At 41.6% G+C, this 13,765-nt stretch overlaps 1 protein-coding gene across 2 annotated transcripts in view; it reads left to right on the forward strand.

Moving 5' to 3' along the window:
* Positions 1–13,765, forward strand: part of PLCE1 (phospholipase C epsilon 1) — a 319,088-nt gene that overhangs the window by 82,584 nt on the left and 222,739 nt on the right. The window lies entirely within an intron of this gene.

Here is a 13,765-nt window from a genome sequence, read left to right on the forward strand (position 1 = left end):
ACTAATTAGGGTGGTACATACGAGTCTGTCTGCCTGGATTTGGCTTCCACCTCCACCACTCTCCTACCTCAGACAAATGCCTGAACCTCTCTGCCTCAATTTCTTGTCTGTAAAATGGGCATAATAGAAGTTACTGAAGCTGAAATGTGATATGCCTTCAATGTGGCTGAAATGTGATATGCCTTCAATGTTTGGTGATTATTGCCATTATTATTTGAATGTAAATTTGAATTTGAATGTTCAGTGGAGTGCATTGTCTCTACCTTTTACCTTTCCTGTTCCAACCATTTCACTTAGGTTACCCATTTCACTTACCTGCTTGGCTCCTAGGTATTTGAGTTTGTGATCCATACAGACCAAACCTTGGAAACTACTCAGAATATCTCCATTTATTTCTTTATTTGAAAATTTCCATTTATTTCTCTGTTTTCTTACAAATAAGCCATTTTTCTCTCAAGGACCAACAGTGACAAGTTTAATTACACTTAATCGCCAGAATTTCAATAAGAGTTTGCAGTTTTCATTTTCTCATGTAATAAGGGTTAAATTAATGCCATCTGGTGTCATTAGGTGGTGCTCCTCTCTGAGTTCCCAGAAGCCACCACTCCGACACTGAAGCATTGGTGGTGGACATGGAGGTTTACTGAGGAGAGGGTTGACATCACCTTCCCCTGAGTAAGAATTCCAACATCCCCTCTGGCATCTCCACCTGCAAAGGTGATGCCAGGAGTTCTTTTTCTCCTCCTTGCCCCTCATCTCCTGCCTCAGGGAGCACCCAGCTCTCCTGGCTCCTATCTTCATCCTTCCGTACCCAACTTCCCACCTCAAGCTTTGAGCATTTTCTTGGAGTGTAACCCCATGGCCCCAAGCAGCTTATTACAGTTTATCTTTAAATGAACATTCTGACAAATGCATTTTCTCCCATGTCATTACTTAGATTTTTTATAGACTAGCTTGGGATACTAATCAACATTTATACATAGTTTCATAGGTGAACATGTTCTGAATTCCAAATAACCGACTTACAAACTTGTAACTGATACAACTACAATCATATGGAGCTCAATGAAGGCTGAAAATCATTAGGAATGGCTTCACAGAAAGTGGGTCTTGAGTTAGATTTTGAGGGATGTGTGAGGGTTCAGAAAGGGAGATGTTCCAGATGAAGGAGTGAAGAAAGAGAAGCAGAACTGATATGGGACCGTGAAGAGGAGTCCAGTGGAGCAAACGTGTTGAGAGAGTTTTATCTAATAAATAGTTTTAATAAATAGACTCCAATTGAGGTTTGTTTTTCTTCCTTTCAGCTTTCTAATTTTTAAGTCAGGGGTGACAACACTGGGCACATACATTGCTGTTTACCCACCCCACCCAGGGAAGACCTTACTAGTCATCATGATGCTTTTTTGGGGGGGATGGGGTCCAGATATGGCCTAAAAATCTTTCATAATGAAACATCCCAAGTACTTCTAGCAGTTGATTAACACTGGCATGCAATATGAAATTCATTTTGCTATTCATGGCCTGCATGTAGTCAACCTGGTGATTTTTATCTCTACATGGATATGTATTATGACTAACTTATTGAAAAATCTAAATATTCACTTATAACAACTTTAATATAATTGTTCAGATACATTAGGATACTATTTGGCTGAGACATAAATTTTATAGTACTACACCAAAGCCCTTTTAACTGGTATGTGAATCCATTTGTGTTTAGAAGGGAACATCAGTCCAGTTACTGATGGTAATGGTTATTGTTCCTCAGATTTCAGTTTTGCATGGATCCATTTCCCAGAACTTGGTATTGATTTTCTTAAGGATGATTTTTATAATACCAAGTAGGACAGTTACATTAGTAAGTTCTACTCCTCTCTTATCAAACAGATCATTTATGCCTGGACAACCCAGGTCTACACATCTTGTTTTTCACAAAGACAGTTGGATTTTAAGTGATTAGGCTTCTGTGGCTTCTCTTCATCACTTCCCTTCTTCCCTCTCTCCTGGCAGTTAATTCTTATCTTTCAAGAACTGGCTCAAGCATTATCTTCCCTCTTAGATCTTTCCTGAATCTCCACATCCACCATTAGAATTAGTGTCTCTCTTCTTTGCTCTGTAGCACTTGGTATTTCCACCACTAGCAGAATGGCTAGTTAGCAAGGGGCATGCTCACCTCTCCAGCTGAGCTGGCAGCTTTTTGAGGGCAACCCAGTGCCTCACCTCCCCATCACCCAACCCAGTGTAGGAAACCAGATGCATTCTTTATATTTGGTGACAGTAATAAATCATGTAAAAATAGGAAGGGGTACCTGGGTGGCTCCGTCATTAAGTGTCTGCCTTCAGCTCAGGTCATGATCCCAGGGTCCTGGGATCGAGTCCTACATCCGGCTCCCTGCTCCGTAGGAAACCTGCTTCTCCCTCTCCCACCCACCCTGCTTGTGTTCCATCTCTTGCACTCTCTCTCTCTCTCTCTGTGTGTGTGTCAAATAAATAAATAAAATCTTTATTAAAAATATACTAGGCTAATAGGGGCACCAGTGTAACTCAGTTGGTTAAACAAATGACTCTTGATCTTAGCTCAGGTCTTGGTCTCAGCGTTGTGGACTCGGGTCCTGCATTGGACTCCACACTGTGTGTAAAGCCTACTTAAAAGAAAAAGGAGTATCAATGTTTATGCCATTTTACCTGAGAAATCAAAATTGACATAAAATTAGGTGACAAATCCATATATATGGACTTTTGGAGTCATTCCTCTCAGGAGACTGAATAGTTTTTCTACTAACTAAATTGCTGGCATTCTGTTTTTTACAATAAAAGTGCCATGTGGGTGAAAGCATTGGTATGGGTGTCTGTCTCAAGCTGACTCTACCTTTGTTTGAGTAAAGGGTGGGTATTTGTATCGTAGGCCTGGAAACATGCATGTCATGAGACAAATATGTAGGCATGTCTATCAGGACAACAGATGATATCCTCTTCCTGAGTACAATGGGAAAAGCAAGAGTGTGGGGAGGCCTGCATCATGACCTGGTTGAGGGAGTAATATTTGGAATGTGTCTCAATGTTCAAAGTTCCCTTCCGCTTGAGCATCACCCTTTGCCTCGGTTTTCCATATGTGAAATGGGTGGAAGTCAGTGGAATTATTGTGTAGTAAAATATAGCTAGTGTTTATTTCCTGTGAGTCAAGGACTGTGCTGAATCCATGAGCTCATGTGATCCTAACAACAGCCCTATACAGTGGTAACATTAGGATTTCTCCCTTCACAGGAGAGAAAATGGCAGCTTGGTGGTGATGTGACTTGCTCAAGGTCAACTATAAGATCATGGGAAAGTCTGTGGCTTGAAGCCAGGTCTTTCTAACTATAAAGCCTTTCTTTAATTTTACCTCCATGCTAAGCTGCCTCTGTGAGAAATCTGGAGAGTTTCATAAAAGAGCTCTATGTAGAATGGGTCAGGGAATCCTTATTAGAGTGTTTAGTGGAAAATTAATGAAATTAATATCCTATATTTTCTTGAGAGAGTTCCCGGCTGTTATGAAACTGCACAGTGCTTGATTTGATCAATCATGTGGTCTTTTGAATTTGGTTAAGCCAATATTCCTGCCAGGTGATTTCCAAGACTTTGGTCCATTGCAGTAGGAGTTCAGAAGGCAGAGGTCTTTGTTAGGACTGGAGGGGTTCAGTGTTGGAGAGTGGTGCTGCCTCTCCTCAACCTTGCCTTGTTGTCTTCTTTCCTACCAGTAGGTGGAAATAGAACTGAATCTTCCAGCTCTTGCTCTTTCTGCTGAGTCCCAGCAGGATTCCTTTAATTTCTGCCTCAAAAGAACATCAGCCAAAAAAATGCCCTCGGGAGAGGTTCAGAGTGTACAGTTAGGGGACTGTTATTCTGCAGAAAGACTGGAGGATTTCCAGGGTGATGGTCAGATAATGGGTTTAGCCTCCTACAAGGCCAGGGTGCTGGAGGCAGCTGCTGGCAGTCTTGGGTGTCCTGTGAGCCCTGCTGAACACCCACCTCGAGTGGGTTTTCTTCCCCTGTCCTGAGCACATGTCCTTTTCTGAGACTTTTATTCCCAGTTTTAAAACTTTGTACTTGCTCTCAATTTGTATATCATCATTTTTTTTTCAGAAACCACATTTCTGAAATAAAAACTTACCCAACTGAAGTGCATAAATGGATGAATAAAGGGGGAAAGTTTCCCACTCGTGGTCCCCCTCACCTCCTCAAGGTATCCACTAACAGTCTGTGGCATCACCATCCAGACAATTTTCTATACATCTACAAGTATAGATCTCCATTTAAATAAAATTAATATCATGTCATAAGCATTATGCTACATTTTGCCTTTGCCACTCATCAGTGGTTTAGGGCTGCTGATGTATGTGATTATCTCTAGAACAGTGGTTCTCAATGGGGGCAAGTTTGCCCCCGCCGCCTCCCCCCCCCCCCCCCCCCACATACACACCGCGCATACTACAAAGAATGATCTGGCTCCCCTTGTCAACAGTGCTGACGTTGAGAAGCCCTTCTCTAGAAAGCCTCATTCTTTGTAATGGGCACATAGTATTCTACCGTGTGGATTTTCCATCCTGTATTAATCCATCTTCCTACAAGCAGCCCTGTAAGGCTGTTTCCAACACTTTCCTATTAAAAGCGATGTTGCAGTGACTGTTGCTTTACATCTTTGTGCACTGTGAGATTTTATTTCTACAAGATAAAGACACAAAAGTAAAATGTCTTGAGTATGGGAATTTTCTTTTAAAAGTAAAAGACCAAAAAATAAAACATTGTTTCTTAAGTTGCTGGCATGCTCATTTGGTGGCAAAACCTGACCTGAACTAGTGTGAGGTTAGACACAGTCTTTATTTATTTAGACGTTTTGTGATTAGGGAATGCTGCTTGTGTCTCTGATGGGGATGTTACGTAATAAATAGCAGAAGTACCTCATTGATTTTTTTAAATCTTAAAAATAATTGAATTCCAGAGTTTTCCAACCTTTTATTTTTGTAGTGATGTCCTGCATTTAGTCCCTATAGTCCTCATGTGTTAGAATGAGTGGATAGGGATGATTTTGATGATTTTGTATTCAGCAACTAAAACCCCCCTTTAAAGGTTATTTGGTCCTATCAAGAAGAGCTGCATGTATTCAGGTCATAATTACTGCCAGTGACTTGTGGCTTTCCACCCAAATTAGCCCATCAGAAAACAACAAGCATGACCTTGAGGAGCACTTATTGCCTTGATTTTATGAGTAACATTTAAAATATTAGTAATAACTACAACAATTGCTTACTGTGCTTCATGCTTAAAAAAAATTACCAAGTATGACTTTTACAATGGTGACCCCAAAGAAGTGTGTTTTTAGCTTCCTTTATATTTGAGAGAATGGGCTTTGGCAGTTGTTGACTTGGGCAAAGTCACGTACCTGGCAAGAAGCAGAACTCAAGCCCGCAGTAGTGTGTGCTGCATCCCTCCTCAGTATTAGTCCAATTCACTTTCCTCCATGTGGACAGAGTCTTAATATTTCTACATTGATGTCCATTAAAATTTTCTGAGAAAAAAAATTGGTCTCAAGTTGCTTTTTTGCTCAAGAAGTTGCACCGGGACTCGAGGGCAAATAGGTGAATGTCACTCGAGTCAAGTGGATATTGTCATCCCGACGTTAAGAGAAAGTCGTTGGAGCGAATCTGAGGTCACAAGCTCTCCCACCAGAGGACTCCAGCATGGAGCGTTGTTTGAAATGAGAAAATGTTAATGTCTTCCCTGGAGCCCGAGTTTAATATGATATTAGGGGAAAGCTTTCAGCTTTATTTATTTCTCTTGGTTTAATCCCAAGAAGATGTCACTTTCCATTATAAAAATTGCAGGTGTAAAATTTATTCTTTTTTGTTCTCTATAGCAGAGCCAATCCAAGAACCCTCAGGAGAAATTCCTGCCCCAAACCAGTTGGAATTTCTGATTCCTGAATTTTTGTGTGTGACCAGTTTCCGCTGAGGTCACATCCAAGAAGGATGCTCCTAGATTGTTTTTTCATTTGTTTGTTTGTTGTTGTTGTTTTAACCACTGCTTCTAGAGCCTGGCTCTAGGAGTTTCTCCAAATATCAGTGTGCAAGGAACCTTCCCATTCCTCAGCAGATCCTCGTTCCTCGATGTACCTTTCCCACGGTGTACTCTGCAGTTCAACCTACTGACTTGTTTTCAAGTTTCAAGTTCATAATTGATTTTATATCAGTGAAAGGGAATATAACAGAATGAACTGAATGTAGACCAGTTAAGTACTCCTGTTAATCCTTTTCCTGCCCAGCTTTTATTATTGCTTATAGATGTCTTTCAACTTTTTACACATGGTCCTTCACCCTGGGTGGTTTCTCTCTGGTTCTTTGATCTTTGTGAAAGACAAAATAAACTCTCCTCAGTTTCCCCATGCAATGCCCATTCTCACAGCACCCCAGAACCTTTCATAGAGGTTTCTATTATATATTCTGCACTAACACCTTCACAGCCCTAGGCTCCTTTCTGCCTCAGGGCCTTTGCACATGCTGGTTTCTCTCCCTCGGATGCACAGTCTACCTACTATCTCTTTGTACCTGGTGATTAACTTCAGTTCATGTCCTCAGAGAAGGCTTTCTAAAATTATACCTCCCCTTGCCAAGACTAGCCCTTAGTTTGATTACCACATAAGTCTGTCTCTATCATAGCACTGTACATGGTATTGGGCCAGAGACCAGGTAAATACTCCAATATAATAAATATTCATGCAGTGAGAGGACAAGCAAGGCTTGTACTTCTCTGTGTTTCCAGAGAAGTAACTCCTCTGCTTTGAGACTTTATTTTATAGACCAGTGTTTTCTCTAAAATGTGCCTCTTTCTTCAAGTCACTCACCTGTCCCTCCTGCTGCCCCCACCTGCCAGCCTTTGCACTGTCCCTCTCCAGGACATCCTGGTTCCCATTCTGGACCTAGTCATCATGTTAAAAAAAACTGGCTTATTTAGGCATTTTTCTGTTATGTCATTCCTCCTTAATATAACAATGTTGTTTTAGATATAGTTCATTTATTACTATTATTTCAAGCATATAGGAAAGCACAGAGAAGCTTATGACAAATAGTCATGTATCCACTGTCCAGAGTTGCAAATCCTATTTGCCTCGGACTTTTTTTTTTTAAGGAAATGAAATGTTAAAGGGACCTATTCCCTATTCTCTCTTCCTTCTTCAGAGATAAACACTATGAGGACAATTGTCAGACTCGTCATTGGAAAATCTGTGAGTAAGAGAAAATAGAAAATATGACACTTTGGCTATCCCTTGCAATGGGAAATATTATCTCACTCTTGTTTTCATTTATGTTTTTCTGATTCCTAGTAAGGTTGAACATTTTTCAGTTTATTGGCTACTTAAGCTACTTCTGTAAATTGCCTATTAATATCTTTTGCCACTTACGAGTTTGGTTATTTGTCTTTTTTCTCATTGTTTTGTGAAGTTCACTGTGTAGATGGATTATTCCTTTGCTTTATATATGTTGCAGATAGCTTCTTCTAGTCCATAACTTTTATCTCTTTTGTCTCTATTCAGATGATCACGTGTTGTATAAGAATTTTAGATTTGAAAACAATCTAACATTTTCCTCTATGATTTCTGTTTTTTATATTTTTATTATATTTCCTGCTCCATGATTAGAAAGAGATTCTCAAAACGTTTTAAATGTTTTGCTTTTCATGTTTTGGATTTTCATTCCTCTGAAATTTATTTTGTCATTAGGTAGAAATCTAATTGATTTTTACCAAGCTGCCACGTAGAGTTGGGTATATTTTTTCTTTTGCCATCTTTATACTTCTTGTTTGCTTTTCTTGTCTTATCACACTGCCTAGTACTTTCACTGCAGCATTAAATTGATGTGTCCTCAGGCCTATGCTAAATCTCATTTAATTTGATTACACTAATAGCTAATAATGCAGGTATTACCTCAACTTTATAGATGAAGTAACTGAAACTTGGAGAGGGTAATTAACATTCTCAGAATCACACAGCTAGTAAGTAACAGAGTCAGTATTCAAATCAAACTCTGAGTGACCGCAGAGTTGAACTGCTTATACTGTCTCTTATCACAAATGTCTCCAGGAAAAGATATTCTGTCTACCTTGCCTGCTCTTGCCCAGATTCTCTATGTATAATGAGGAAAGGAGATTTTATTGAAGTCATGCCAGAAAAGCACTTCCAGTGTGTCTGAACAAAACCAATAGACTTTGTTTAATTTAGACCTGCCAAAAGCAGATTAAAGAACCTTGTAAGTATGGAACAGGTCTTATTCCAGATGGTATAAGCATTCACCCAGGTTAAAAAAAAAAAGTCACATTTTGGTGGAACTTCAGGAAGGAGGAGTATATCTTCATAGTAAGTTAACATTCTCAGGAATATTAAAAGGAACTGGAATTTCCTTCCTTTCTTTCTCCCTTTCTTCCTCCCTTACTCCTTTCTTTCCCTCCCTCCTAGCCTCTATCCATAAAAGATTTGAGGCAGCTGCACATATCTACCCAAGACAAAAATAAAATAATAAGATGAGAAAAACAGGGAAAAAAGGAAAAATAAATATGGTAAAATTAATGTTTGCCTTAGCGTCATTTGTGAGAGTTTGGCCACAACATAGCCCTAAGCATCCTAGCAACTGAAGCAAAGAAAATCTGTCCAGCTACACAATTCATAGTGACCGTGGGATCAAAATAGAATTGTTGCTAAGGGGATACATAGCATTTCCTAATTTTGCCATGGCCCTCATACAGGGACCCTCTGTGATATAGGCAGTGCTCACCAGCATCTTCCCAGTAATGAGGAGGTACACCTCACCTGTACCCAGTTCCCCTCCTCAACACCAAGCTCTTGAGGGGGTAGGCACCATATCTGTTTTATTCTTCATTACATACCAGAGCCCAATATCTAGTAGGTGCTCAGGATATATTTTTTGAATGAATGAATATTATTTGTAACATCCACCAATAAAAGCCAATGGCTGGATACAAGATCAATGTGCAGAAATCAAGTATAGTTCTTCACACCAGCAACGAACAATTCCAAAATGAAATTAAGAAAACCATTCCATTTACAGTATCATCAAAAGAATAAAATACTTAGGAGTAAATCTAACAGAAGAGGTATAAGACTTGTATACGGAAAACTACAGAACAGCATTGAAAAGTCAATGGCAAAACATTGGAGCAAATTTATTAAAACCAATTTTACGTGAAGTAAAAATATTGATATTTTAGGTATATGGCTTTCCTATGATTTGATTTGATCAAAGACTGTAATTTAAAATTTCATACAAATAAATAGGCCAAATGTACTTCTGGCAATTCTGTATGATCATTACTTTTTGCATCCAAGCCCCTGGTAAGAAGGAACAGGAGAGAAGTGATGTTTAATTCTTGGTCAAGAATCCAAAGGGTAAATATTACATGTTGCCAATAAACAGTATTGCTAGAAACTTAGATGTATCTATAATACACCATACTTGCTTTGTGAGTTGGGAAAGGGTATATTAGGTAAAACGAAATCAGGATGTATGGGGAAATGGGTAACGGCCTCAAATGTTTAGCAGCTTCTAATTCACACTAAGGACACTTGTATGAATTCCCAAGTTCAACCATTGATCTGTATTCTGGTACCTGCCTTAAGACGTGTCTGCCGTCATTAGCTGATTTTTCTTGAGCCCACGATGTGGGCCTCCCACTCTTGCAAACCACTTCACTGACATTCTCTCATGTAATGCCCTCGGCTCCATTAAAGAGGCGCCGCTATTGCTCTCTCCTTTTACAGAAGAGGAAACTGGGTTCTAGAGAAGTTCAGCCACTTGCCCAGGGTCACACAGGAGATGTGACAGTGCCAGAAACCACCCCCACACCCTGGCCTGGGAACCATGCCGCCTGTGCACCCAACCACCTTGCCACTTGTTTCTAGCCCGGTGAGAGCAAACACTGGTTTCCTGTGATGGGCCAGAAGTGATTTTCCCTGTCAGATATGGCTAATGTTGGATGTACTCTGGGGGTCTTTTTTGATTTTGTCCTCAGGACACCACAGTTGAAGAATTGCCCAGTCTTAAGGCCATCTGTCCAGAGAGTCTCCTAGAACTTTAGGATAAGCAGCTACAGTTTGTATGGCATTTGCCAAGTGTTGAACTCAGAAACGTTACTGCACCAGCAGGGGCCTGGACACGAGCACGGTTCCCAGGCTTAGTTCCTGCCTCACAAGGATTCTCATTCTGTAACAGGAACAGAGTGTGTAGTGAAGACCTTGGGCTCTGAAGTCAACCAATACAGTTCAAATCCCGGTTTAATCATGGAACCATCCTCATAGTGGTGTTGGAAGGAGTGACTAGGCCTGTCAGGGCACTTCACACGCCATAAGGGCACTAAGAAAGCTTTTCAGAACAGTAGCAGCTAAAACATACCACCTTTTTTTTTTTTTAATCTTTCAAGTATTTATTATGTATGTTAGCCACTTTAAACGGCACTAGAAACACAAAAACTGAAATTGAAATCTTATGTAATTTACAGTCAGGTGAGGGTGGAGAGCAGTATTCAGATATTCACTCAAAGACTAGTATATGCAAGACCAAAAATGTGTTACATGCTGGAGAGGGGACTACAATGTTGGGATATTCGACTTTGTCATGGAGCTCAAGGAAGCATCCTTAAAAATTCAGCTTATATACAGAGAATGTTTGAGAGTTTGCTTGATGGAGAAAAGAGAAAAGAGAATTCCAGGCATAGGAAAAATATCTGTAATGCAGTGTGGTGAAATTCTGTATGAGTTCCTGAAGTTCATCTAATGGGGCTGTGGTGCTGGGAGTTTGGGTAAGTTTTGTGTAGACAGACACAACACACCACCTTTTAAAACTGGACATCGGGGTGGGGAATGTGTCTTGACGACAGGCAGATACGGCCCAGCATTCAGAGCCTACAGCAGCTTGGTGCTGCAGACGGCGAAGGCCGCTTGGACACTCGCCAGGCCGGACTTTGAAAATTTAAACATTTTCAAAATTATTTTTAACCGAACTTAAAGAACAGGGATTCCCACAGTGTGAAGGCGGCTGCTGCAGCTTTGCTATATCCCATGGGGAAAGGGACCAAGGGAAGCTTCCTTTTGTCTGGTGGAAGAAAGGAGGGAGAGAGCAGAGTACAGGGTGGGGACAAGCATAGGACTGGGAGCTCCATGCCCGGATGCTCGGCCAGCTGCCCCTTGAGCTCCTGGCAGTCTTTCCACCTCCATAAAACCAGGGGGCTGGACGGCGGGCCCTCCTGATGCTGACATTCTGTGAAACCATAAACGCCTCAGGCTGCAGTTTAACGTGGGCCCTCAGCTTTTATGGAGGGACCGTGTAAGTCTGGGCCCTTGCAAAGATGTCTCTGTATCTTTTGCACAAGTACGGGAGAAGACATTGTCCTTCCTATTACCTGGTACCCTATATCCCAGCTTATAAATTCCTCTGGAAATTTGTAGCCAGGAAAAAGTTTGTTTCTCAGCTTGAACCCTTACTTTTTTTTTGGATTGGATGACATCTATGCTCCCCGCTCAGTGTGTTTCTCTTGTGAATCCCTTTGCCAAGAAGCTCAAGAGCTAAACAAAGTGGTTAACAATAGTGGCTTCCCTCAGACACCTCGGGGCTCTAAATCCTTCTCAGAGCTGGATATTATTGTCGTTTGACTTTATGTACTATAATATAGAAACCACACCAAATCTCTCTGCGGTGTTCCACAGGGCATCAGTCGTTGATGCAGAATGACACAGTGACTAGTTGCAGACATACATGAAGGCTGTTTCCCACGATCAGTGGCTTCTGTTGTCCCGCTCTTTCCCCACACCCACTAAGCATGAAACAACAGCAGCACCCTGGACTCAGTAAGGACCCACTCTGGACCTGGCACTCAAGTCCTTTCTATGTGTTTTCTCATTCAGCAACTTTGTGTTTGGGGGTATTACTATTTTCTTTATTTAAAGGTGAGGAAAGTGAGACACCAGAAGGTTAAGTAGCTGCTCAAGACCTCAAGTTAGTGAGAGACCAGCCCTTTCCCTCACTGGTGGTGGATAGGCAAGCCAAGAGGATCCCATTAGACCCAAAGAATTCCTTTAGCCCTGGGAGTCCTCATGGCAGAGGGGCTTTAGCCCATCTGGTATTGACTTGTTTATGTGGATGATTACTAAGCCAAGCATAAGCAAACAAAAACAAGGAGTTAACATAAGGGCGAGAAGGAGAGAATTGATGACCACAGAAGATGGGAAAAACCTCTGGGTTCTGACTCTCCTGAGATCTATTCTGAACTCCCATTGAATCTGTTTGTTTGGGGAACCCCATGGAGTCTCAGAAATGTCAACTTATAATTTTTTTTTTTTTTGAATGTGTATGGAGTCAGGCTGTGGTTGGGGGATGGTTCCTGGGACAGCCTGCATTCCCCCAGACTTGGATATACTCGGAGTCCAGCCTGGCTGTGGGTCACAAATCCTGACCAGCCCTAACAGTGTTGTGGAAGCATTTCCTAGTATTGCCTGGCTTCCAGAGCCGGCCCCAGCGGAGGAACCTGTCAGCCCACTTGACCACAAGCCCTAAACCAGTCCTGCATGGTAGCATCTTTAGCACCAGTCCTCACGCCTCCTCCCACAGCATACAAGACTGGCCATGAGTATGGACAGAATGGGAAGGTGTCATGGCCAGCTGACTACCCAGGGCCTGCCCTTCTAGATAGACTGGGTAAGTATAGCCTTACTCTAGCCATTGGACTCAGCTGGGAAGGTGTATTCCATAGGCAGACGTCTAAGTGTGACCAAATAATAAGACAATTTTAACATTTCACATTCAAAAGTGTCTTGCATTCAGTCAACAGATATTTATTGAGCATTGCCCTGTGCTGAGCATCATTCCACGTGCTGGGGGCAGAGCAGCAAGCAAGCTAATCTGGACCTCCTGATAGGGAGCTCGCTGATTCTGCAGGCTGTTGCCTGCGTGTGGTCAAGTGCTGTGCTTGAGAAGCCTTGTCTTTTGGAATCTCTTTGGTTGCCTCTGCCTTTAATCTGGAGATGGTATCATTGCTCGAAACATTTTTGGAATTGCCCTTTAGGAATCGCCTTCAGAGCTAGTCTGGGCCACACAGGAAAATCCATCTTACTATTTTATAGCCACACCTAGCTTATGACCAAAAATGGTATTGCCCTGCTTGATGACCCACGTTATTCCCCAGACTTGGCTCTGATTGAGTGGCCTGTAAGCCAGAATTACATCCACCCTCTAAGGATGGCTAATCACCACCACTGGGCATATTAGTAGTCATTTGGATAATTTTTAAATAATTTCTCACTTGCACAAACTCCCATCACCCTTGGTGGCTCTGTAGGAAAACTTAGCTCAGGCTCCCTTATTTTTATGGTGCAATAACCTCCTTCTGCCTCCACTTTTCCTACCAGGTGGGAAGTCTCTGGAAAATAGGACCATATAGTTATACCCTCTGCAGTGCCCAACATGGAACTGATATTAAAAAATGTGTATTTACTCAAATGGAATGTACAGACTCTGAAGGAAGTTTCCAAAGAGGTATTCCAGAATTGCTCTGAGTGACAGGAGTGTCACTAAAAGAATGGGTAGTGTTAGCGTCGTATATGGAACTCTAGAATCCACCAGGCCTGGCTCCAATCCCTGCTTTTCCCCTTAACCAGCTGTGTGGCTGGCCCCACAAGGCACTCATTCCCTCTGAGCCTTCATTTCTGCATCTATGGAATAGGAATGAT

The sequence above is a fragment of the Meles meles genome, chromosome 13 (genome assembly GCF_922984935.1).
Source record: "Meles meles chromosome 13, mMelMel3.1 paternal haplotype, whole genome shotgun sequence".
Taxonomy (NCBI): Eukaryota; Metazoa; Chordata; class Mammalia; order Carnivora; family Mustelidae; genus Meles; species Meles meles.